Here is a 12,660-nt window from a genome sequence, read left to right on the forward strand (position 1 = left end):
CGTGTGGTTGTGGCGCAAGGGTTTGGAAATGCGGCGCTGGCGGCGCCTTATAGTTCCAGGGGAATTAGGGTTTCCCTGGCTCTCCAGTTGGGCCGGGCCTTTGTTGTATGGCTTGTTTCGCTCTATCTCTGGGGCCAACGGGCTAAAGATTATTAGGCCCACTAAAAAGGATGTCGCCATTCTCAAACTTCCTTATTGAGAGGAAATTTTCCTTTTTCCCTTCTGCAGCATATATGCTAAAACAGAAGCGTCAGGACAGTTGGCGAGTGAAGCGAAGTCGAGTATCTTTTTCAGCCTATGTACAATTGTTGAGATGAGGGAAGCAATATGTTTGAAACTGAATATTCTCACAGAAGCTATTACTGATACCTACTTGGGTCTGCGAACCCAAGTTGAAGTTGATAGATCAGATTATTTTATTCATCTTATTGAGAGAGCCTTGGAAAGATTGAAGGGTTTTAAGGAAAAGCTTTTTTTCTTACGGTGCTAAAGATGTACTCTTAAAAGCGGTGGCCCAAGCCATCCCTGCATATGCTATGTTAGTGTTCAAGCTTCCCAAACAAGTAACAAAAGGGACCATAGATGTTATGACCTGTTACTGGTGGGGAGATGACGATGTCCAAAAACATATGAATTGGTTCGCTTGGTGGAAAATGTGTGTGCCGAAGAAAAGATGAGGTATGGGATTTAGAGATCTACACTGTTTTAATCTGGCAATGTTAGCCAAGCAATATTTGCGTCTACTTTGTGGACCAGAATCCCTATGTGCCCAAGTGGGGAAAAGTACTACCCTACCGGAGATTTGTTGAATGCAAAATTAAAAAAAGGATCTTCTTATACTTGGCAAAGTATTTGGGCAGGGGTCCAGACTTTAAAAAAAGGATATGTGTGGTGGGTTGGTAATGGAGAAGAAATAAACATATGGAATGATCTTGGGTGCCAAACAACCCCTCTAGGAAGATTATTACTCCTAGAGGTAATATAGTCTATACCAAAGTTTCACAACTTATCGACTCAGTTAATAGATGATGGGATGAACCGATGTTGAGATCATTGTTCTACTCGGTGGATGTGAACAGAATTTTGAAAATCCCTCTCACAATAGGCACGATGGAAGATTTGTATCTTGGAATTATACTAAGAATGGAATTTTTCCAGTCCGCTCAGCTTATCACTGTTAGTGGGATCATCAACATGGAAGGAGACCGGGAGCTTCTGATATAAACCAGTCTGGGCACAAGTTTGGAAACTTAAAGTTTCTGCGAAAATCAAAATCTTTGCACGGAGGCTTCTGCATGGTACTATTCCTTGTAATTGTATAAATAGGCACACCATCATGTCAAGCCTTTGTCCTGTTTGCAGAGTAGGGTGTGAGACCACAAAACATGCTTTCTTTGAGTGTCCAAGAGCTACTGAAATTTGGGAAAATCTAGGTGTAATGGAGATAATCTTTAAAGCATGTATGGCTAACGAGAAGGATTTGTAGCCTTAGAATACATTTTGAGAAAGAGAGACAATATGTCAAGAGCTGTTCCTGATCTTGGACTTAAGGAACTGATCGTTTCAGCATGCTGGAACATGTGGCGGGAGAAACGGAAAATTACAAGAGATGAGAATGTTCAAAAACCGGCAAGAATGAGCCAGGCGATTCTTGCACTTTCCCTGAACTATTTCGGAGCGAGCTAAAGGAACCCGATCATTAGACGTCACGGTTGGATAAAACCAGCGGAGGATTATGTGAAACTGAACATTGACGCCGCGTTTTCTGTGGAGAGCTTCTCAGGGGCTACACGAGCCGTCATTAGAGACAACCAAGGTATATTCCTGGCAGGGTGTTCCAATACCATACCGCATGTTGCTAATGCAGCGATAGCATAAGCAATTGCCCTTCGGGTGGGACTTATTCTCGCAGGTCAAGTCGGCTGCAATAGTATTGAGATCAAAAAGTGACTGCATGGATCTTGTCGACATGATGCAAAAGGGAGGAAACTCCATTGGTAGCGCAACAACAATTTATGAACATTGCTCCTTCTTAGCTCGTAATCTTACTCGTGTCAAAGTCTCTAATTGTCCTAGGGAAGGTAATGTAGTAGCTCATACTTTGGCTTGTAAAGCGGAGGGACCTTAGACAGTTACCTGGTTTGAGGATCCACCTGATTTTCTTTTGAGCCTCTTGGAAAACGATTTAACTGTGATGTGATAGCAGCAAGTTTCTGACGCACTCTTTTCCTTACCAGGGTACCGAAGGGGACTGGAAGGTTATTAATGAGGCGGCTCGCTTGTTCGTTAATATAAGTATGTTTTACCTCAAAAAAAACGCAGAATATTTTACGTTAGCTCATTCTCACCACTCACCAAGACAATTATTATTGTCTTCTCAAGGTTACCAAATATTCTCCAATCATACCTATAGATAAATTTAAAGCAAGATAATTTGATTGCATTACACCCAGGTGCATCACAACACTATGATCATCATTATCTATGTCGTGGCGGTTCCGACACCTTATGATCATGATCGTCCATCATCAGTTAGGTTGAAGTTTGGTGTCCATTTTATAGGATGTCATATCTGCAAGATTAAGTGGCGTGCCGCGTGCATGCTTCCCCAAAACAGACATAGCGAAGCAATAGGCATGTTAGTGTGTTCGGCTCCTAATCTCATAGAGGCATTGAATAATATTTCTTTATATATTTTACCATCATCTGAAGTTTCTCGTAACTAATGAAAACAATGTTTGACATGATGCATGTACAAATAAGAACATAAAGTATAAATGTAAATGCTATAGAATTGTTTTTCATGTTCATTTCTATATGTGAATATAATTTGTGTGTACTATCTCTAGTGCATGCAGTAGTGATATATTGCAAATGAAACGAAATGTGCTTGTAGCTCCCGAGCTCCAGTGCTCTTGCTATGTTAAAAAAAATTAAAAAAAATTTACAAGTTATAAAAAACATGAAAATAATTCTGAAGAATGTCATTGATACATCCCACAATCATGCAAAATCCTAATCCTAAATTCTTTTTATTTAGAGCTAGAGAAAAATGACAAAATCTGATATGTTTTTGAGATTTGAAAATGACTACTCAGATCTACAATTTTGTCATTTTTGTGTAGCTCCAAATATTAAGTATTTGAAATTAATGTTTTGCACGTTTGTGGTATACATCATTGACTATGTGTGGATTTGTTTTCAAAAAATTTTGAAACTCAAAAATATGATTTTTTATTTTTTTAAAAAAACGAGATCACTGGTGCCCATGTGCACCAAATCTCTGTCCCAAATGAAACCACTAATTGGTATAAAAAAACACAAATATGTAGTATAGTACAACTACTTATAAGTATGTAAGACGTTCATGCTGTACTTATTGTGAGTAGTATCTTAAATCATTTTCGTCCGATTATCCTATTCAACTTCTAGGAGCATGTAGAGTATCACGTATGGGGCTATCTAAAGGTATAATTGATGCCCCCCATAGGGGGTCTTACAGCGATTTGAGAATGTGGGTCGTCCGATCTTTACACTGGCTGGATCTTAGCCGTCCCTTTGTGGCAGCAGCGCAGGTGCTGGTTGGCTGCCTCGCAGGGACGCGTTTATGACCGGATGTCCTGGCGCTAGAAAAAGCAATGAAACGACGCTTGTCTACCTGTCTGCGGCTGTGCGTGGATCCCAGGCTTGGCCAGGTCCGCTCGTCAGTTACTGGGTGTTTTTTTTGTTGGTCGCGCGTCGATTCGGCCCGTGGAAAATATCTTCTCTCTGCGGGGTAGTTTGGGGTTTTCGTCGTTGCTCCTCTCCCCCAATCCCCATCTCTCCCGTGCTGCTCCTCTCCCCCAATCCCCACCCCTCCCGTGCTGCTCCTCTCCCCAATCCTCTGCTGCTCCTCCTCCTCCCCAATCCCCTACCTCCACTCCATCTCCGGCGAGCCGCCGTCAGACGCGTCTTCTAGCTAGCGCAGCTCTTTCCCTCTTGCAACCACAACCTCCCGTGCGGATCCCAAAGCAGCGTCATGGCAACGTTGGTTGATCGTGCCGGGCGGAACACGATGAGGAGGAGCACCGACGGTCGCCATCGGAGGGAGAAGCGAAAGGCCGCTGCTGCCTATCTCCCTCTGATGCTGCCTCTGCTCTCGTCCTCCTCCGTAGGGGCGGACGTCCGCCATCGCCGCCGCGACCTCCGGCGATCTCATCATGGAGAGGGCGGTTGGTGGTGCCGGGCGGAGCGCGATGTGGAGGAGCAGGAGGCATATTGTTGGGCTCTCCGTGCTGATTTATTTGCCTTGACATTTGTTTCTCAGGTTCATTATGTGCTCTTTGCTTGGATCTCTTAGAAGCATATCAATATATTACAAGGTTTCTTTGCTCGCACCTGAGGATGAGATATCATATTTCTTCTTTCTTCCAAGGGTCTGCAGTAGGAGTTTAGGTGAACATCTTAGTATATCAGTATATTACAGGGTCTGCAGCAGGAGTGCGTGGATCTGCTAGGTATTTTCAGATGCAAAAAATTATTACTTGAACACCCATGCAGTTTTTGTGAATTATTTTTGCATGACACTCAGTTTTGTGATGGCATGATGCTGATGTTTATGTTAGGTTGAACCCATACAATATGTAAAGAGAGGTAGAGGGAAAGAGCCCCTGTTCATAGCCGCAATTTGTATTGTTACTCTCAGGTTTGTCGCTTTGGCCCTTGCTTGATTCAACAGCTCCTAGAAAATGTTTCTGCAAGTTTTGTTTCAGTGAGGTTTGCCTGAACGGAAACTCTGAATTATTCATCTGTACTGAAACTTATGCTTTTCTATTTCAGAGATAAATTGAGAGTGAGTATGAAGGAAGAATTCGTGTTAATCCCTAGAGCTATGAAGTATTCGCTTTCATTTCCTGGTCATATTGCTGGATGGTAATATAGCTACTGTATTTCTTTGTTTTGGTAAAATTCATTGATTGTTTTTTCTTGTTTTCCTATACTGAAGGTGATCAAAACATAAGCCTTAATATGAATTTATATTGTGTGAGGCATTTTTCTTGCCGATGGCTAACTTCTATTTGGTACCAAATTACAGTTGCGCTTTACTCTCACCAATCGTATTTGAGAATATAGTTCTTTTCAAGCCATGCTTTTGTGCCTTGTATTATTTATGTATGATACCTTTCATGTTACTGGTGGATTATTGTAGCGAGAAGGTAAGGCCTACATGATTCCTAATTGGGCTGATTATTTTATTAGATTCTTCCCAGTTTGTTAACTTAAAAAGTGGTCAATATATTTTGGAGTCGTTATAATTGTTGATCTTCAGTATCGTCTTTACATGTTGAATAGCTGTAGTCCTTCCGGCATCTTATCCTCAATATTGATTCGGTTGTCAGGTTCTCACATCTTTCGCATCTGGACGTGCGAGATCTGTGGTGGCTGCTGTCACGTCAGAATTTTCTTTATGACATCTTACCTACACAACCTGTTGTTTTCCTTATAGATAAATGAAGGTCCCATTTTGCCATGTTAGCCTGAGCAGTTTATGAACAAGTGCACCGTGTTGTGGTGTGTGCCTGGTTCCTAATCCCCTATTTTACGTCTGAAGTATATTGTTTTTCACCAATAAGATGCACATAACACACATATATTGTGTAACAATACATCTATGTCAGGGAAAATTGGTTGCAACTGTTAACGCTTAAATTACCCATTTTCTTGCTTGATGTCAACAGCTTATTTCTGAACTTGGGAAACATGTATTTCTAGGAAGACCAAAGGTCATTTAATAAAGTTGAGACTTGTCAAATTTGAGATCAGAATATTACACCGCCACCTCTTTTTTTAGATTTTAGGTGCTGGTTTCGTGCTTAGGTGACCATTTCAATTCCTGAAGCCTTTTATAAGCTATGTTATTAGACTTTCAAGTTGGTATCAAACATCTACCGACGATTTATTTTATCTTAATTTCACCTCTTTGGGTCTTATGATGCGATCTTTATATTGCTAACTGAGATTGGGATTTATGTTTCTCGCTTTTACGGGTTGGATATGTTTTTATAGGGTAATTTGGATTTTGATGCTACCGCTCTATACTGAAGACTATTTGGATTTTAATGTATCCAAGCAATACTCCTCGCTGCCCTCCTCTCAGGTAATTTCCTCTGTGTCCCTTCTCTATATTCTAGATCTGAACTCCGGTTGAACCCATATTATATGATAGAAGCAGATGGTGGTGATGCGATCGTTGGTGCGATAGCTTGGCTGTACTGGCAATTGGCAAACGAGGCCATGGGTACCAACATGGAAGGTATCTCAGACCACCACGAGCGTTCTATTTTGTTCAGGTGATGCCCGCCGGGGAGGTTTCTCTTTGACACAGATTGGTGACACGTGATGCGTCCATGTGTTAGGATATGTAATTGATGTTGCCACAAAGGGTTCCCAAATTTTCTCAAAGATGATTGTTTCATATATATTTTAATGTTGAATGGGCACCAATTTTACTTCATGGGGCTCCTCGACTCATGGTTTTGTCTATCTCTGCTAACCCAGTGTCATGTTTATGGGTTGCTGCTCGTGTTGTTGCTGCTGCTCATGTTCATCCCGCCCTGCATTCATTCAATGGAGGAGCACATTTGATGAACGAGGTCAACAAGCCAAGGACCAGGGTACCTTTCATCTCTTCTTCCTGATCTCCCATCTCTCTCTACTTAATCCCCAACATCTTTATTTTTTGCCTAGAAGATGTTTGACACAAATCATGGAGTGGAAGCTTTTATTGATTCTCTCGATCTGACTTTCGGTCGTCCTTGTGTCTGTGTTCCAGCCAAGGAAGGCAGTGTGAAAGGAGGTTTAACCAGGCATTAATTGGTCTCTAAATTGGTAAAGGCGATTGACTTGCAGCTATTTCATTTTTTAGCAACATGGCGAGGAAGGGATTAATGGCGCTACATCACTCCAACCTTTATCCACCAGGTTGTTCACGCTTTTGATATTTGGATTGACCTGAGATGACTAGGTTCTTGCATTCAATACAAATTCTGGTTTACGTTTGCCTAAATTTATTTTAATACTTGCATATGTAAATTGGCTATTTGACTGAATTTGTGGTGACTACTAATAATTATTCAAACTAGAAATTAATTGAGCACAAAGGTCTTAGATAGTGATTACCAATTTTGCAATACGTAAATTAATATTTGTGTATCGGATTATGTCGTTTATACCTACATGGTCCGATTTGATTAGTTTGCTAATAGGATGATGGTTTCGGTTTTCAGCGTTGGATGGACCAATTTTCCTCCCTCTACTAGCCCATGGTGCTTGATCCATTTTTATATGGGTATACATGGTGCCACACTGTCCCATTCTCCTTTGGCTCTGCAATTCTGGTTTCCCTTGTTTTAGATGATCAACAGCTGGTTGATTTCTTTTTTTTTCTTACATTTCACCACATGGCTATGGTTACAGGTAGGAGGACATAGCGGAATTAATGGAACGAAGAAAAATGCTGCCGGAGATGCAAGATTAATACAACATGTTATTTGGGTACTGGTTCTTTTTTAGTTACATATGCAAAAGGATTGAGAAAAAGGCTTTGATGTTGATGTTGCTGTTGTGCAAAAGGATTGGCACGACCTTGATATTGACAATTGTCAAAGGTGCTGCTTTGTTGGGTAGGTAGCCTTGGTAGTTAAAATATTTATTTACTTTGCTTATAAAATTCAAAATGTGCATCTATTTTCCACTTCCAAAATCCATAGTCAATGGCAAAATGTGGTTAGACAGTTTGCACAACATAAGATTAGAAATGAAATCTAGGATACTTTTATATTGTACTGTGGTGTATATGTAGTGCACGACTTTTGATATTATTCAGTGGATCCCTGTTGTGGTTTTTATCCTGTAGGCCTTGTTTTTTCAATTGGAATGTTTAACTGCCTCTTATAGTTCTAGGTATAAAGTATTTTTTCGTCTGTTCAGGTCAAAGACGTCTCCATTTAATACATGAGTTTGTGCACTGTGACTAAACATGTTATCTTCCTTGATATGTTAACTGATGAGCTCACACAGTTTGATATAATTCCCTGTAAAGTCTTGCGTGGCGTCTGCGATTTTGATCTGCTTGCAACCTGTGAAGTGGTGTTTATCCTGAGACTGAAATGGTTCTTTCAGGTTACTTGCACCGTTAACTGTGTATTGAACTACCTAAGTGCTCAGGTGTATTTTCACTGTAGGTGGCCACCAGATATTTTTTTCAAGTGAAAGTTGTTTGATATGATGACCTGATGTATACGATCAATTTCTTTGTAAGGCTACAAAATCTGAAACAGAAAGATCCAACAAAAGGTAAGCTACAAATTTATCATTATCATTTGGTGCTCTGGTTGTATGAGAAGATCTTGATATTTAAGTAGGTTATACAATGTAGATGGAAAAAATCATTTCCACCATCTGCTTTGTTTCCACGGCCATTCAGTGTGCTGCTTTTCAAGTTGTTGCATCTACTTGATTACTGATACATGTTGTAGTTTGGTCTTTTTTACCATCCCTGTTTTGTTCTTTTAATTACCACATACTAGGTTTTACTGCTCTCCATATAACATATCATTATCAGAATGGCAGATTCTTTTATTTACCATTCTTCTAATTTGATATAGTGAAGTGTATTTGTTTCTACATTACTTATTTTGAGAGCGAGTATCAGTTTTAAATTTGTCTTATTTCAACCATTTGATAGTGAGATGATACAATAATTTCTTTTTATCGAGTTCCCGTTATTTGTGATGCTTTGTGTAAATTCTCAGGTTTTGAAAAGGAGATTTCTACATCCTTATTATGCTTCATGTCCTTTTGGCAAAATGCAATATGATGGATGACTGTTCGGTGGTAAGTTTTGGCAAACCACACATTATATCATTATTATGTCCTTATTATCCTTATTATGTCCTTTTGGCAAAATGCAATATGATTAATCATGAGAGTAGAGCTAATAAGAATGCTCCTTTTTAGTAAGAAAATATATGCACTTGCCTTTCGTACTTTTTACCCTGTTATGTTATTAGAACATATAGCTACATGGTTGCCTTTGCTGGTACCATAGTACATATTACTAAATCGTCATCAAATTCTTCTCCGTAGATAATGGATACTAATGTGCTATGCTTTTGCTTCTACGGCGTAGATTATATTATGCTGACCTTACCGCTGTTAGCGTTGGACGAAAGCTACTGCTGGCCGAGAAAATGGTTCTTCACTGCTAATATTGGTCTGTTGATTTGGCCACGGTCTGTCAAACTGACGGTTACTAATTAACCTAAGCAAAATGAAACATCTAGGGATGCGACTGACTACACTAGGATCCCACATGATTTATTTTTAATCTATTAAATTTCAGTAATTACGGATAGAAAGAGGGCTCATTCATCCATGTTGTGCTTCAAGTTTAACAGTATTTTCTATTTTGAGTTAGTATCTTCGTAGTATTCAGCTCTGTATAGACTCCATATGTAGGTTATATTTTTCTGTAGGTAAAGAAAATAGAGATTGTGTTTCTGCATAGAATTCGCATCGCATCTTAGAAGAATAATATCACATATTTTAGTTTAATCATCTGTATGCTGCGTGCTTTCGATTTGTATAAATGTTCACTATAGTGTTTTACAAACCCGTTTACCAATACAGAAAACGGGAAAAGGGCGTCAAGGAGTGCCCCTAATTTTTTGGTCATTCTATTCGTCCTAAGACAAACAACTGTCTTCATCTGATGTCCAGATGTGCTTGAAAAGATTTTAGCAATCTCATGTAATTCCTTTCTATGTCTATATGTTCATTCTATTTATAGTCTGGCTATTGTATTGACCCTAACGGCTAGGTGCTAAAATTTGATCTTTCGGGTGATAATGATTTAATGGAAACACTTGAGGTTCCGTGGGGAAAATGACTTGTTATTCTTGCTGGCACTACTTTCTGAGATATTCCGGTATCCTCTCTTTATTTTGTCATAGATGCCGATATGCTATCATTTCTATCTTTCTTGTTAACATATCTCTGAAGTGAAAGGGGTCAAGCCATCCCGAAAGCTTGTAAATGGTACATCAACGTAGACATACCTGAAATAATTGTCCTCCCTGCTTGGTACAACATTTTATCCTGACTTCTCTGTAATGTAATATTGAATGATACTGACATATATTTTTTTAATCTTCTTTCACTGCAGTTGACCAATTAACCCAACGCAAAATCTTTGGTGGCTACCAAAATTGCTCTGTGTCACCAAGTAGGCGACTATCTGAGAAATCTCTTGTTGAATTGATCAACTGCAGTCTTGCATGAGATTGTTTGGAGAAGATGATGGCCTCCTATTCCTAAACTTACAATTGTTATGTACTCATGTAGTGTAAGTTTGTTTAAAGCCTCTTCGGTTTATCCATTTTGTTGCTTTTGACCGTTATCACCATTTTTTGATAGGTTAATTAGATTGATATCTTTGAAATTTCGTATGGTTTTAGTAATTATGTTACCGATGTTCACTTAATTTTATGAGCTTATTATATAAGTTTCACAAAGCATTCCTCGCGTGATTTTGTTGCTCACGAGCAAGCCACTCTGTTAGTGATTTTGTATGCCTCATCCTAATTTTACAAAACCTAAAAAGTATATTATCATTTTTCATCTTATTTTTTATCGCTATACAAAATCGAAACCATAGCGAATTTCACGGGGTCGTGCGCCAAGGCGCACATCTAAATCTAGTATATGCAAAGACCGAACTGGGCCATGGGCCCATGGCACATCCTAGGATTATTGCGAAAAAATTGCTTGTATTTATCGGTAGCCCTCAGTCTCGACACACATGTTTCTTGCCCTTTACACTCTATTCAGTGTTTTTCTTTTGCCAGTTGCCAGCCATGGAGCACTGCTGGCTAAGTCCAGTAGACCTAAAAAAACTAAGTCCAGTAGTTTATGATACAAAGACCAGTGGAGAGTCAATCGATCGAGGAGTTGTTGCCCTGCAGGTAGCAGCAGCATGCATGGTGCGCTTGCATAGCCAGGGACTAGGGGCACATACAAGCACGAGGCACCAACTGGAAGTCCAACAACTGAACAACATTGCGAGCAGCGACAATTGAGATGATCCAACAATCATGACACCCAAGCAACTAGCTATCGTATCGAGCACCTCATCTCCATTTCTTGCCCGTGTTACTTGTTTTTCTTTCCCCAAATTCTTGGTTAATAACTTGACAACATGATTTTTCCACTTAATTTGTTCTTTTCATTTTACAATGCAAGTTCCACAGATTATCCTCACTTGAGAAGAATTGATTTTTTTATGATCTTCTATATATGTTTATTTTTTCGTATCTTGTAACCATTGGGAACAAAATGTATAGGGTAATTACTAATGTCTATTCCATTTCGAAAAAAACTAATGTCTACTGAAGATGTATAATTTAGAATTGTAAAATTATGTTAACTTCTTGGGCCTTAGCCCTTAGCCACCCATGAATTATAGTGGACTAAGGATGTGTTCGGTTTGGGAATTAGGTGGAATGGAATGGAACCATTCACCATTTCATTCCTCGGAGCCATTCTCGTGTTCGGTTCAGGGATAAGATGGAATGGAACCGTTCCTCGAAAGGGAATATTCCGTCCAGATGCGGAACGCACCCGTCCGGGCAAATCGGCCGGACGAGGTGGAATGTCTCGATCTGCGTGCTAATTAACCAAATTTAGCAATAATTAATCAAGTTTAGCAGTACTAATCAAGTTTAGCAAATAATTAATCGAGTTTAGAATAATTAATCGGGTGACTAATCTCACCCATTCCATTCCATTCTCATCCTATTTCAAAACCGAACACAGGGATGGAACCGTTCCGTGACAATTTTTTTGTCCAAACCGAACACAGGGATGAAACGGTTCCGTGACAGTGGCATTCTATTCCACCTCATTCCCAAACCGAACACAGCCTAAGCAAACGCATCATCAAAACCATTAATCACTTTTTGGTGGACACACTCTCGCGCTATCCACTTTGGTGATGAAGGGTGAAAAATATTCATCGTTGGGGAGGAGCTAGCTGGTGAAAGGGATCCACACGGTAAAGAGTAGGACACGGGTGCCCGACGTCTTCATTGGCCCATGTATCTCGTGCTGATGCGGATGAATTGGCAGGAAAAAGAAAAAGGAAAACCCCATGGAGTCTCAACTTGAATTAGTTAGACGTCTTTGAAAATATAGTGTCTAACTTGTTTCCTGATATGGAAGCGCATCTGGTGTAGTGGTATCATAGTACCCTCCCACGGTACTGACCAGGGTTCGATTCCCTGGATGCGCACTTTTTTTCTTTTGCCACAACACCCTCGTTCTGCTAAAGGATTTTTTTTTTGGCAGTCTTCATTTCTCGGTGAGTTATTGCACTTCTGGCCCAAAACCTACAGTTGGCTTAGCCCGAGTGCAGTTTAACTACTTGAGAATATTGGGCCGAGTACTCGGTTGGTTCATATCTTTCTTCACCCAACCCAGTAAAAAATGTACGCTCTTCTCGTAATTAGACCTGCATCTGATGTTCCGTTAATTTTTTTTAGAGAACACGTGTGCTTTTTTTTTTTCGGGGAAATATCGAAACTTTATTCCTCAATAATAGGATTACAGTCAGCCAGCACCAAT

The 12,660-nt window shown here is 39.8% G+C and overlaps 2 long non-coding RNA genes and 1 other non-coding gene across 5 annotated transcripts; all 3 read left to right on the forward strand.

Annotated features, from left to right (window-relative positions):
- Positions 1-6,025: 6,025 nt before the first annotated feature.
- LOC124677287 lies at positions 6,026-7,888 on the forward strand. 3 transcript variants are annotated; one of them, XR_006994007.1, is made up of 5 exons: positions 6,026-6,136; positions 6,206-6,653; positions 6,812-6,960; positions 7,266-7,327; positions 7,456-7,888. It is a non-coding gene; the product is annotated as an uncharacterized LOC124677287 (long non-coding RNA). The 3 variants fall into 3 exon arrangements; XR_006994008.1 differs by having other exon boundaries at positions 6,209-6,653; XR_006994009.1 differs by having other exon boundaries at positions 6,212-6,653.
- A 768-nt stretch (positions 7,889-8,656) lies between these two features.
- LOC124678119 lies at positions 8,657-9,904 on the forward strand. Its single transcript, XR_006994338.1, has 2 exons — positions 8,657-8,874; positions 9,670-9,904. It is a non-coding gene; the product is annotated as an uncharacterized LOC124678119 (long non-coding RNA).
- Positions 9,905-12,257: 2,353 nt separating this feature from the next.
- On the forward strand, positions 12,258-12,328 carry TRNAG-CCC. The gene has a single exon. It is a non-coding gene; the product is annotated as a tRNA-Gly (tRNA).
- Positions 12,329-12,660: the final 332 nt, after the last annotated feature.

This window comes from Lolium rigidum, chromosome 7 (assembly GCF_022539505.1).
Source record: "Lolium rigidum isolate FL_2022 chromosome 7, APGP_CSIRO_Lrig_0.1, whole genome shotgun sequence".
NCBI lineage: Eukaryota > Viridiplantae > Streptophyta > Magnoliopsida > Poales > Poaceae > Lolium > Lolium rigidum.